Source organism: Artemia sp. Qi Xiang Cuo, chromosome 4 (genome assembly GCF_049724085.1).
Source record: "Artemia sp. Qi Xiang Cuo chromosome 4, ASM4972408v1, whole genome shotgun sequence".
In the NCBI taxonomy this organism is placed as follows: domain Eukaryota; kingdom Metazoa; phylum Arthropoda; class Branchiopoda; order Anostraca; family Artemiidae; genus Artemia; species Artemia sp. Qi Xiang Cuo.
The window spans coordinates 67,787,232-67,801,645 of NC_142797.1; the positions used below are offsets into that span (position 1 = coordinate 67,787,232).

General features: G+C 38.7%; 1 long non-coding RNA gene across 1 annotated transcript in view; it reads left to right on the forward strand.

Moving 5' to 3' along the window:
* Window positions 1-1,407: 1,407 nt before the first annotated feature.
* The window catches only part of LOC148953352 (uncharacterized), a 47,341-nt gene continuing 34,334 nt past the window's right edge, over window positions 1,408-14,414 (forward strand). The window contains exon 1 of the long non-coding RNA XR_016141632.1: window positions 1,408-1,474. This is a non-coding gene — a long non-coding RNA (uncharacterized LOC148953352). The remainder of the gene's footprint in view (window positions 1,475-14,414) is intronic.

Sequence of the window (14,414 nt, forward strand, 5' to 3'; positions counted from 1 at the left end):
ACCACTACGAGACCAATTCAGTCAGGAGCACTATGGGAAGGTGGCCAGACGCTGTCTCTATGTTTTTGGCTTGAGACACTGTCTCTATCTATGCAGAGTGAATGGAGTTAAGCCTAATTGCCATAAACAATAATAGTATCGCTATAGACAGTGGTTGATTAGAGAAAAACGTGGGGAATGTCGTGCTTTGACCCTTTATGTAGCTTAATATGTTTATTTTCCCTTTAGTAACCAAAACCTAGCAGCAATCAACTTTTTCACTTTCTATTACATCTGATTTACATTTTACTTTCACAGATTTTCTATATTCTTTTTCCCAGGCCTTTTTTACTCAAGATATAAGTGTATTAGACCAGAAAAAAAAACATTTTGCAAGCAAATGTTCTTAAAGAAGCGAGACAATCTAAAAACAAGAATCAGCAAAGGCTTACAAAGAATACAGGGGAAAATTGTTAAAGTGTCAGATTTCCAGAGTTTTGAAGACCTCCCACCCCAAATTTATTGTATTCCGTGTCAGAATATATACATCCTCCAGGGGTTTAGTGCTGAAGAGCAATTGATCGCAGTAGCTGGCAAGATAACATTTATGATATTAAAATTAAATAAATTATTTTTACTAAATAAACACACCCCTTTTTCTGCAAATTTCTCTGAAGGAATTTTGGGTACCAAAAAGGGCTAATGAAAATTCGATCTCACCGCAGCAAGTAATTTCATGTTAAATTCTGTTCAGAAGGCCATATTTTTAACCCGTATTTCCTTGTTTAATGAAGACAAAGATATCTTAAAAATAATGTAAAGCAAGAATTTCTTATCCAATCTGACATAGAAAACTACCCTAAACACAATTAAAACTAGATAAACAAAGTTTGATTACGCTAATTATGCAGAAGAGATAAATTCCGCCCTTAGCTTGTCCGAGACTTGTTGTTTCATCCATTCATTTTAAACTATAGGTCATTCCTTATTGAATGAGACAGAACTATAGTCTGATTACTATCGATCTCTTTGAAGGTTATCCGTATTTCTATAGGGCAAACAAGGTTGAAAAAATTCAAAAAATAAGAATAATGTATCTATATATAAATCCTGTTCTGAAATGTACCTGAGTGGTTAGCGCTCTGAGCGTGAAATTCTTTGTCTGTGAGGATAGCGGCTTGAGATTTTTCTAATTCATAAACTCCGATTCACAGACACTGTAATTCATAAACTGTCATACAATTTCAAAATCATTGAATGACGTTGAAAGTCGTCCTTTGGAAGTTATCAATATTTCTAGATCGTTAAATAACGTTGGTAAAAACCCAAAACGGGATTAATGTATCTTAAATTTAATTCTGTTCTCAGATTAAGCTCTTGTTCTTCTAGGAATCAAATGAAAGCAAGTGGATCAAATTGAAAATAAACAAATAAAATAACACGCTAATACTCAAGAAGTCAAATGAACAGAAACTCTCCCTGTCCTCATATGCAAGTAAGGCTTTCTACTACCGCCCTATTACTTTATTTATATTATTATTATTCTACGACTAAGGAAACTGTCAAAATATAACAGGCATTTTTCAAAGTGTTAATATCTAGGTTATTAAATAAGGACAGGGTTAATTTGGAATTGTCCAACTGACGTAGCTGAGGCTATAATTTCTACCTTTGTTATAGGCAAAGAGCCTATGTAATGAACACCTAGGTAAAGAGTGATGTTGGCACAATATATTTTTTATTTTCTTTTTTACCAAGGCACTTTGCTTCGAAGGAGTTGTGATAGAAACTTTGGAATGAGCTCATTAGGCTAGAAACTAAAAGTTATAGCGCCCCTTTTAAGAGTCAAAAGTGATTGGAGGGCAACCAACCCCCTTCCGTGCCCATGAATTCCCCAAACAAATCCAATCGAACTTTTGAGATAGCCAGTTTGTTCAAAATAGTTGAGAAGTGCACTAACTATGTCTCTGTGGATTTTAATCCCCCAACAACCCTCAGGGCAAGGGCTGTACGTTATGAAATTCGCCATTCCTATACATAATTTTTTAGACTGGGATACTCCGGTAATTTGACCTTTAGTGTCCAAAAAGACGGAGGAAATTCAAGTGAACCTTCCATAGAATGTTGAGGGGAGTATTGAACTAAATAAAAACACGTTATGTGAATAAAAGGCAATGTTTGCTGTTTGTCATAAAAGGTAATGCTTAAACCAAAAAGGCGATGTTTGCACACTACTACTACTACTACCGCCACTCCTACTAATACTACAACTGTTATCATCACTAATAATGCTACTACAACTACTGCTTCTGTAGTTGCTACTACCAAGGCTGAGGAAATTGAAGTGAAAGTTCGAGGAAATGTTGAGGGGAAAGTTGAAATAGATTAGAACATACTACGCACTAATTCATTCCTCTGATAATATTTTGGTTGTACGACTTGGTCACCTTGATGTTTGCAAACTACTACTACTACAACTACTACTACTACTACCGCCACTCCTACCACTACTACAACTGTTATCACTACTACTACTGCTACTAAAACTACTGCTTCTGTAGCGGCTACTACCAAGGCTGAGGATATTGAAGTGAAAGTTCGAGAAAATGTTGAGGGGAAAGTTGAAATAAATTAGAACATACTACGCACTAATTCATTCCTCAGATAATATTTTGGTTGTACGACTTGGTCACCTTGATGTTTGCCCACTACTACTACTACTACTACCGCCACTCCTACTACTAATACAACTTTTATCACTACTACTACTGCTACTACAACTACTGCTTCTGTAGCGGCTTCGACCAAGGCTGAGTATATTGAAGTGAAAGGTCGAGGAAATGTTAAGGGTAAAGTTGAAGTTGATTAGAACATACTACGCACTAATTCATTCCTCTAATAATATTTTGGTTGTACGACTTGATCACCTTGTAGTTATAAATGTCTCTGTTATAAATGTAGTTATAAATGTAGTTAAAATGTAGTTATATATATATCTCTACTGCGGTCAGAAACATCTAGCTCAACTGATTAACTTTTCCAATATTTACTCTTCCCTTAAGACTCTAATAATAATAATAATAATAATAATTTATTTTTAACCCGCTAAGGTAACAAAAGCGGAGTATAAATAAAAGAAAAGAAAAAATACATACAAATCGACTAAATACACAGTAAAGACACTAAATCAATGAAGGAGGCGTACAAACCCATGATGAGCTGGGAGAGCCTTCACTGTATGGGGGAGTTTGTCAGCAAGCTCAACTAGCTTTTCAGTTATATCAGGAAGCCCAAAAACTGAGACAAGGTTACGGTTCCGGTACCACGGAGGCAAATACAGTAGAAAACGCGAGAACCGAAAATAATAAGAACGTAATGACCGGGTATTTTTTCGCCCAAGAATGGGATAAACACCAGAAAGGAACAAAATTGAATGATCAGTAAAAACAGAATACAATTTAGCAAGGGTCTTCCTACTGTATTTCCCCCGATTGGCAACAATTTTGGAGTAAGATACTTGGATCTTTTTCTTACAATTCGCCACGGCTTGTTCTCGGAGAGATTTAAGATTTTTAGCAATATTTATACCCAACCACCGAAAAGAAGAGACACATGGGACAGAAAAAGAAGCGCAATCTAAAGGCGAGTTACAATTACTGTTAAACGAAAGATATTCACATTTAGAGAAATTCAGTGATAGACCAATCTTACTAAGGTTTGCTGCAACTGTAGATACAGAAACAGAAAGACCTTTTCTAGTCCTACTAATTAGAAGTATATCATCAGCATACGCTATGTAAGAAAGATTAATCGCCTGAAAAATACAAGTGGTTGGGATAGAAGATAAAACAGAAGAAATGCAAAGTTTAAAGATAGAAGGGGAAAGGACAGCACCGTGTCTGACACCACGCCGAACCGGAATTTTAGAATCGGAAATAACCCCTTCAGCTTTTATTCGTAGAAAAGAATTGGCATACCAATAACGAAGGAGAGAAACCAGAGAAAGATTAATCCCATGACTAAAAAGGGAAAACAGAGCTTGTGAGTGGACGACGCTGTCAAAAGCCTTGGAAAGGTCCAAGGCGCAAAGATGGAGTTCATATCCCTTTTTAGTCGCATCGATAAGAAGATTAATTAGAACTCGATGGGCTTGCTGGCACCCTACCCCAGACGAAAAACCAAGCTGATTTTCGCCAAAATGTGCACTCGATATGGACGGAAGAAGAACATATTCAAAAACTTTACTGAGATTGCATGACACAGTTATTGGCCGATACGACGAGCAATCGCTAGGAGGTTTCCCTCTTTTAAGAATTGATGTTACAGACCCACATAGGAAGCTATCCGGTACAGAAGACGCACACAAGCACATTTGGAAAAGCAACTGCAGGTGTTGAAAAAGAAGTGGGCAATCAACTTTTAAATGGTTGGCAGAAATGCCATCACAATCGAGGGAATTTGATTTCAACCTTTTTACTGCCTGCTGAACCACAGAGAGCTCGACAGGCAAAATCTGAGTTTGGCTCAGCGATACGGGAAGTGCGGCAATAAGAAGTTTCGAAAAAACCGAATGGACATGATAATTCACTGAACTAAAAACTTTACTGTAATAACTATGCCATGCACCGGCACTAATCGGGCTTGTAGCAAAAGAATCATCAAGTTTTTGAGAATTAATTACCTTTTGCCAATCAGATTTACTTAACGGGAAATTCGATATTTTTGATTTAGTCGAGCGCAGGTAATTTTTATATTCTAATTTTGTCTTTTGCTTTATTTGATGAATAACCCCTTCAGACGGACGACCACAAGAAACCCAAATCCGCAACCAAAACTTTGCTTTATTTTTAATCGATTTCAATTCAGGATCCCACGACCACTCCGGTTTACGCGTGTTTCGCCTGACTCGCTCCCGTGGTACAGCGGTCAATTCAGCTGTTTTAAGGCAAGATACTAATTTTAGATAATAATCATTTAGAGTATTTTTATCATTTGAAGACTTACAACTAAGCTGTAGAAGGTGGAAAGGAACTTGAATTGTAGCAAGTAGCATAGCTAGCGTAGAAATATACAGCGATAAATTTATCTTATTCCAATTTCGACGGAAAACCCATCTTCGTCCTGCTTGTAAAGCATTACGATTAGTACAAATCGGTATTTGAAAAACAAACGAAATCGGTAGGTGATCTAAATCGCAATGATCTTCATGAACAGTTACAGTAGAAACGGGTAGGCCCGGAGAACAAACAACATGATCAATATTACTTTGACTACCGGAATGATGAAGATAAGAATATATACAAGTTTTTTCAACCAGCTTAAACTGCGGCAGCGAATCAAATATCAAATCCGAGCGAATATTCGATGACAGCAGGTCAGCGTTAAAGTCTCCAGCGATCAAAAAACGATAACCTTGATTTGAGACGGATTCCAAAAGTTTCTGTAATACACTGCAAGTCTTAGCGAATCTGTTAAGAGACTGAACCGATTTTCTGTCACAAGGCAAGTAAACATTTACGATCACTAAATCGTTAATCCGCACGGCCAAAATGTTAGGATCACTGTGAAAAAGCACAGGCGAGTAGCAAGCAACACTATTTCGGTTCAATATACAAGCAAGCCCACCCGACGGCCGTCCGACAGTAGTTCGTGCCGCCGATACGAAAACGACGTGATTAGCACTTCTTTTTAGCAGGTTTGTATTAGCCGACGATAATAAGTGTTCTTGCAAACAGACAATGTCATAGTTACATGCAAGTTCGTCAATAACATGCTCTTTTCTTCTGGTACCATTTATGTTGTACGAGACAGCTGAAAGGGACTGCATCATCTTCGGGCACTACTCGAAACGCGAGACTTGAGCACTGGACATTTCAAACTAAAGGATGTATGATCACCGTTGCAGTTTGCACATTTGGGGCTATTTTGGCAAGGCGTTTCCTTAGTGGCAGTATGATTACCGGCACAACGAGCACATTTATCAACAGGACTGGTGCAATCCTTCATCATGTGATCTGGGGATCGGCATTTGAAGCAGCAACGGGGTACACTGATGAAATCGTACACACGGAATATTTCGTAACCTATTTTCAGGCCGTTCTTGATGGCATTGCCTTTTGCGAATGTATCCGAGAACTCTAGCTTAATTGTTTGTGAAGAGCCGAAACGAGTGGCTTCAGTCACACCAGGGTACGAATTTAGTCCAGCAATGTCAAAATCCTCAGGGATACCTCTAGCAATCCCAAGGTGACGCTTAAGCACAGTTTTAGTGGTAGCACCCGATGCGGCTGCACTAATCGAATTGCAGAAATCCGAAATAACAGATTTCTCAATGTTGACATACAACTTGTCACCTCGTGGGCGGACACTGGAAACTGACTCGTGACCTGACAATTGGTCTAAGAATTCCTTTCGACTTTTGGGGTTGCAAACTGTTTGCGGAAGGTTTGAAACAATCACTGTAGCATGGCTACTCGATAGTGAAGAAGCAGCATCCCCAGGCTGGGGTAGCGGTGGAAAATTGGCTGAATAAGACTCGAACTGATTGGATATAGTTTTTAGATGCAAGTTCAGTTCATTGACTTTCGAGAGCAAAGCCGAGTAAGCCGAAGCCGGGATAACAGGCACTTCCGAAGGGCTTCGAATGACGAAAGTCGGAATTGTAAAACAATCTGAATCACCTTTCCTCAGCATTTCCAAGATATCACCAAGGTGACTAGATGGTGCCTTCGTTCCGGTTCGCTTCTGAAATGGCGCATCAGGATCCAGCTTCAAGCCCAGCCATTTCTTTGCGATCACAATCACTTCGCAATCAAAAAACTCCGCTCCAAATCTTTTGATAGTCTCATCATCTATTCCCTCTTCCTTGTTTCGCTGAACTAAATTCAACACGGGCTAATAATGAAAATTCTCACTCTGTTCAAACATCATGACTTAACAAGCTCTAGGCACAGCAGCTTGGGATAATTGCGCGCACGACTGACGAATTCTGCTTTGTTTGCACAGACAAACGCCTCTGAGACTTCAAATGCCTCCGTCCACACAATACTAGGAACAAGGGACGTGTCGGGACCCACTCACCAATTCCCCGCAATTTAAGGGTAACTAAATACCGGCAGGTACATACGGCGCTTGCGGCAGGAACCCTCCCCTCTTCTGCTTGTTGTCTAGTATATGTTATCAATCAATATTCTGTTTCGGAAACTACTTTAGAATTTTGGCTTATATTCAGTCAGTACAGTAGGTGGCAACACTGCTCTAAAAAATTCGGGCGCACTTTCCACAGCGCAACAATCAAGCTCTGGCAACGCAGCTAGATCTAGAATTCATTTCGGCCATACCGCTGCTGTCCATAAAGAATACAATCCTCTAGGGTAGTTAAATGTTTCTGTCTGAGTCACTGTACTTATTAAATCACTAAATCTCAAGGGAAATTATATTCAGTACAAAATGTCAAGAGCCAGAGAATAAATAAGCCGATTATAAAATGTCTCTAGGGAAACACACAGGTTGAAATCTTACTTTATTTAAAAGATTAGTATCCAAAAACAAGGTGTTTACACGACGAACTCTCAATGCATTGCTATGCAATGAAGGAAAAACATGGGTATCAGTGACTAGTGGTTGTCAGGATAGAGGAGCTCTACTCATGCCAACTTAGTTTTAGACTCGTTGTCAACTGGTTACCGTATTGCACCTCAAGCTCTTAATCACAGCTATATTGATAACGGTGGTACTGTGACCATTATTGATCTATATTTTTGTTTCTCCAATGTCCCTTGTTCTGTCATTCATATTGACTAAGACGATGAGGATTTTGACCACCATCTTCTCTCCCTCTATCTTTTTCTTACTGTGATATTAAAAGCTGATCAATCAAATAATCCTTGAGTTCATGCTAATAAAAAATGGTGCATGAAATGTGAGTGAAGCAAAGCAAATTGACTCTTATTTATTTATACCCTATAATTGCTCTATTGTCTCAAATCAACATCCCTTTTTACCTACTGTGCACGAGTATCTTTTCACCGAAAGTCAAAGTTCAACTGACTGGTTCTTACCTTCGCTTGTTTGAGATAAGTATGAAACAAGCTGAGAATGCTGCTACCCCCCCCCCTCGTCCGGGTTAGACTCGAAACTCAAAGTTTGGTTCGAAAAGAAGACCCCGGTCTTAACACCATCATGAATTGGGCTTCCTATCGGGATTTCGTTTGGGCGTCCCTTGTGAGGCTAAGTGTTTGATATAAAAAATATGAAACAAGGGAAGTTTAAGCGGTATATGTGTTCGGTTCTTTATAATGGTGCTGAGATCCTCAAAAATGCAGTGCAATGGAAGCAAATCATGAGCTCGTCTAGTTTCAGTGCTTAGTTTCTAAATTTTTGCCTGTTAAAGTTTTGCAACGTTATGGTATTTCTGTATTAACCAAAAGTACTGTTAATAGTATGTTTAAACTTTACTGTAAATTTAGTGATCTTGATTGGATTAGTGCTTATCATTTACGCTGTGATTATCCAGCAATAGTCACTCAGCTCCATTTACTTTCTTAGTTCTGATTATGTTTGTCTATGGTGTCAGATTCCTTCCTTTGCAGAAAGGGAACTTCTACTCTTAAACATAAAAATATCCTATTGATTGGAGTTCATTAGAACTAGTATCATAGTAGTGGGTAGATGTAGCAGTAGCAGCTGTAGTGGTAGTGATGTATTAGTAGTTGTATTAACAGTAGTAGCAAGAGTATTAATAGCAATAGTATTGAACATCCCAATTGAACATCCCAATCATTATACCCTGGAAGTTTCAGCTCGTTACGATGCGCCGTTCCAAAGATATTGCTGATACGCCCTTTTGATAAAAACAGTGATAAAAACAGTGAAAAGTTACTAAAGGGAAAATAAACATATTAAGCTACGTGATGATTCCCATGCTAGATCTGACGAATTTGGCTTGGAAGAAGAACATATTGTAGCTATTGAGCAACAGTCTGATGAAGTAGGTGCTCCAGCCGTATTCATTCTAGGGTCAGTGGGTAGCATCTTAGCCAGTAGTACTACTGAGACCGACATTAACGATGACGAGCATTTACCAGACCATCTATGCTTCTGCAGCCACATGCTTCCCTTAGCAGTAACTACAGATGCTGAGCAGGCTCTCACATGTGAACCATGCAAAATGCTTTGCAGAGCAGCATTTACAAAATGTCAAGCCTTGTGGAATACAACTTTGTTATTTAGACTCATGATTACACAGCATATGGATTTTAGCTGAATAGTGTAAACGAAGAGCACGATCTTCCGTCTTAAAAAATAATTAAAACCAGAACAGACAACAGAATAAAGTCTGTGAAGACTTTTAGAAAATGTGTAGGCCCAGAGGCAATTAAAAGTGATGAGATTTATTCTGAAGAAGAGCACATTTTCTCTGTTGACGAACGGTCTGATGAACTAAGTGCTCCTGAAGCACTCAATATCGGGTCAGTGGGTAGGATTCTAGCCAGTATTACTACTGTGACCAGTACTACTACTGAAGGACGATGACTACCATCTACGCTGCCGCAGCAACATTCTGAACTTAGGAGCAACTACAGATACTGTGTAGGTTCTTATGTAAGAACCGTGAAATGGCTCAGTAGAGTGGGAATTACAAAATGTCAGGCCTTATGGAATACAACTCACAGCAGTATTAAAGAATGAGACAAGTTTAGGGGAATAATGGAGAAGCAGCTTTTTCTTCAAATTAATTAAAAAAAAAACTTTCCGGAAAAGATATTTTTCAAAGAAAAGTAAAGGCCATTGTATACTGTATTTTAATATAACGCTGTAGGTTTTAGACTTTTACAGTGAGAGAAGGAGGCGTTACCCGAACTCTTGTTTGTAGTGATTTTTGTTCGTTTCAAGCTTGATTTGCATATTCAATTTAAGTTTCACTCGTATTAAGATTTATTTATTCATTTATATTAATATCTATTGTATGTTTGTTTGCATTGATTGCTTATTTCATTTCTGTTCGTTTTAAGTTTCATTTATACTTCAGTAGCAAATATTTGTTTTTGTTTTAAGCTTGATTTTAATATTCAATCTAAGCATTGCTCCCTTTAAGATCTATTTATTTATTTATATTATTACTTGTATGTTTTTTGCTATGATTGTTTAATTAATTTCTGTTCATTTTGGGTTTCATTTATTTTTGAATAGTAATTTCTGGTCGTTTTGAGTTTGAATTATAACAGGTATTTGTATCTGCTGATCTTAAGTTTAAAATAGCCTTTACTTTTCTTTGAAAAACTTCTTTTTCGGAAAGTTTTTTTTAATTAATTTTTGTTCGTCTTTGATTGCAAAAAGTTTAAAGTTTTTAAAAATTCCTTATTTCAAAATAAAACTTAAGAAAAAAAAAACCAAGTGTTCATCAAAGTATCAAAACTGGTATCAAAGTAACAATATCAAAGTGAATAAAATGGGTTTTTCTCAACCTCGGAGTTTTTATTATCTGATATTTGAAGTAATTTTAACAAAATGGCTATCTCAAAATTTTTATCAGATGCGTTTCTGGAAAAAAAAGGACTAGGGGGGGGGGCTAACAGCCCTTCTGTCTCTTTTTACTCTTTGAAAGTAAACTAGGACTTTCTATTTTCAATCAAATGAGCCGTCTCTGAAGTTTGTACGAGCACCCCCTCTGTAAAAACCATATATGCCCCAAGGGAATAACTAATAACACCTTTCCCCGGGCCCTGGGTAGCTGTGTTGACCTTAGAGTATGATAATGTGAAATTGGACCTATTTTTAAGAAAATAGTCACCTCAAATTTTTATCGGATGAATTTATCCATCCAATAAACCGAAAGGCGTGGAGAGCTGGAGGGGCTAGTTGCCCTCCGATCTTTTTTTTACTCTAAGAAATAAACTAGAACTTTTAATTTCCATTCAAATGAGCCCTTACTGTAGTTTATACGAGCATCCCTTTCATAAGAACCATATACGCCCCCAGAACATAGCTTACAATGCCTGCCCCCCGAGCCCTGGGGTTGTTTCGACACCAGAGTTTTTGTTATCTGAGTTTTTGTTATTTGTGGCGGATGGGTTTGGGAAAAAAGGGCATGGGAAGGGGGGGTTAGTTACCCTTAAGTCTCTCGGGGGGGGGGGGCTAGTTGCCCTTAAATCTCTTGACTCTTAAAAAGTAAACTAGAACTTCCAATTTCCAATCAAGTCATCTATGAAGTTTATACCAGCATCCCTTTCATAAGAACCATACATACCTTTAGGGCATAAATTGGAACGCCTTCCCCTGGACCCTGGGGAGTTTTATTGACACCAGAGTTTTTCTTGTCAGACCTTTGAACTTTTTTTTTTTAACAAATTGTCTATCCCAAAATTGTTATCAGACGTGTTTAGAAAAAGAACGCATGGTAGGGGGGGGGGGGGGTAGTTGTCCTCGGATCTCTTTTGACTATTAAAAAGTCAACTCTAACTTTCAATTTCCAATTAAATGAGCCTTCTCTGAAATTTATACGAGCATCTCTTTCGTAAGAACCATATATTTCCAAGGGCACTACTTACAACGCCTGCCCCCGGGCCCTGGGGGTTCGTATCGACACCTGAGTTTTTGTTATCTGACTTTTGAACAATTTTTAACTTTATGGATGTCTCAAAATATTTATCGGATGCATTCGAAAAAAAGGAGCGGGGTGAGGGGGGGGGACTAGTTGCCATCAAATATCTTTTGACTATCAAAAACAGAACAAGAACTTAGAATTTCTAATCAAATGAGCCCTCTCTGAATTTTTTTCGAGCATCTTTCCATGAGAACCATATATTCCCCCAGGGCATAACTTAGAACGCCTGTCCTCGGGCCCTGGGGGCTGTGTTGATCCCGGAGTTTTTTTTTTATATGGTCTTTTAACTATTTTAAAAAAATGGGTATCTCAAAGTCCTTATCAGATGGGTTTGATAAAAAAGAACGTGAAGGGGGGGGGGGCTAGGTGCCCTCCAATCCCTTTTGAATCTTCAAAAGTGCTACTTGCCCCCGGATCTATTTTGACTATTAAAAAATTAACTAGAACTTTGAATTTCAAATCCAATGAGCCCTCTTTGAAGTTTATACGAGCATCCCTTCCATAAGAACCATATATGCCCCCAGGGCATTACATATAACGCCTACCCCCGGGCTCTGGGGGTTGTGTCGACGCCGGAGTTTTTGATATATGATCTTTGAACTATTTTTAAAAAAATAGCTATCTCAAAATTTTTATTGGATGGATTTGGGAAAAAAGGGCGTGGGGGGGGGGGACGAGTTACCCTCTGATATATTTTGACGCTTAAAAATTGACGTAGAACTTTAAATTTCCCGACAAATGAGCCCTCTCTGAAGTTTATACGAATGTTCCTTCCATAAGAACCATATATGCCCCCAGGGCATAACTTTTAAACCTTGCCCTGAAGGCTCGGGGGGAGGGGGGGCTGTCCTGCTCAAAGATATAATTTCCAGATAACTTTCAACTACGTTGAACAAAATGACTATCTCAAAATTTTGATTGGATGTGTTTGGGAAAATGCTGGGCGTGAAAGGGGTGTTAGTGGACTTCCAATCACTTTCGACTATTAAAAAGGGCAGTAGCCATTTAAATATCCAATCGAATGAGCCCTTTTTGAAGGTTCTACGACAACGCTTTCGGTAAAAACCTTATATGCCCCCAGGGCATAATTTACAAACTTTGACCTGAAGGCTGTGGGGGGGGGGGTGTCATCCTCAAATACCTAATACCCCAAATTTTTAACCAAGTTGAGCACAATGGTAATCTCAAAATTTTGATTGGATGTGTTTGGGGAAAACTTGGGCGTGAGAGGGGGGTTAGGTGACCTCCAATCACTGTCGACTATAAAAAAGGGCACTAGCCCTTTGAATATCCAATCTAATTAGCCATTTTTGAAGTTTCTACGACAAAGCTTTCTATAAAAAGCTTACTTGCCCCCAGGGCATAACTTACAACCCATGCCCTGAGGGTTATGGGGGAGTGTCCTCCTCAAAAACATAATTTCTATTTTCAAATAGACTACTTAGAAGAAAATCTTTCTCAAATTTTCATTGGATGTGTTTGGGGAAGTGGTGGGCGTGGAAGGGGTCTTAGTTGTCTTCCAATCACTATTGAACCTTAAAAGGGGCACTAGAACTCTCGATTTCCAATCAAATGAGCCCCCTCCGAAGTTTATGCAACGACCCATTCCATACGAAGTGCCTCTAGGAAAAAATAAAATAATCAGAGGCAACGCGTTGCCTATAGTAAAGGTCATACGGCTCCAATATTTTATTACTTATTTATTTTTTTCCCCAGAGGCACTTCATACGGGAGGGGTCGTCGTACAAACTTCAAAAGGGGCTCATTCGATTGGAAATCGAGAGTTCTAGGGCCATTTTTAAGGGTCAAAAGTGATTGGAAGGCAACTAAGTTATGCCCTGGGGAATATATGGTTCTTATGAAAGGGATGCTCGTATAAACTGCAGATAGGGCTCATTTGATTGGAAATTCAAAATTCGAGCTCACTTTTTAATAGTCAAAAAAGATCCAAGGGCAACTAGGCCCCCACCCCGCTTTCTTTTTCCAAACCCATCTGATTAAAATTTCGAGATAGACATTTCGTTAAAAATAGTTCAAAGTCGAATAAGAAAAACTCCAGTGTCAATACAACCCCCCAGGGCCCGGGAGAAGGCGTTCTAAGTTATGCCCTAAAGGCATGTATGGTTCTTATGAAAGGTATGCTCGTATAAACTTCATAGAGGGCTCATTTGATTGGAAATTGAAAGTTCTAGTTCACTTTTTAAGAGTAAAGAGATTTAAGGGCAACTTGACCCCTCCCCATGCCCTTTTTAACCCAAACCCATCCGCTACAAATTTGAGATAGCCAGTTTTTTGAAATTTGCTCTCCGATCAAAAGAGATCGGAGAGCAACTAGTCCCCCCCCCTTTCGACGCCCTAAATGCACCAGATAAAATTTTGAGATGGATATTTTGATAAAAACAGTTCAAATTCAGATAACAAAAGCTCCGGTGTCGACACAGCCCACAGGGCCCGGGGATAAATGTTGTAATTTATGCTCTGGGGCATATATGGTTGATATGGACGGGATGGTTGCATAAACTTCATAGAGGGCTCATTTATTTGAAATTGAAAGTTATAATTCACTTTTTAAGACTCAAAAGTGATCGGAGGGTAGATAGCCTCCCCCCACGCTAGAATTTATTTTTCCCCCAGAGGCACTTCATATAGAAAGGGTCGTCGTCGTATAAACTTCAAAGGGGGCTCATTCAATCGGAAATAGAGAGTTCTAGTGCCCTTTACAAGAGTCAAAAGTGATCGTAGGACATCTAGCTCCTCACCCCAAGCCCACTTTCCCCAAATATTTCTCATAAAAAATTTGAGGTAGCATTTTTGTTAAAACAGTTCAAAG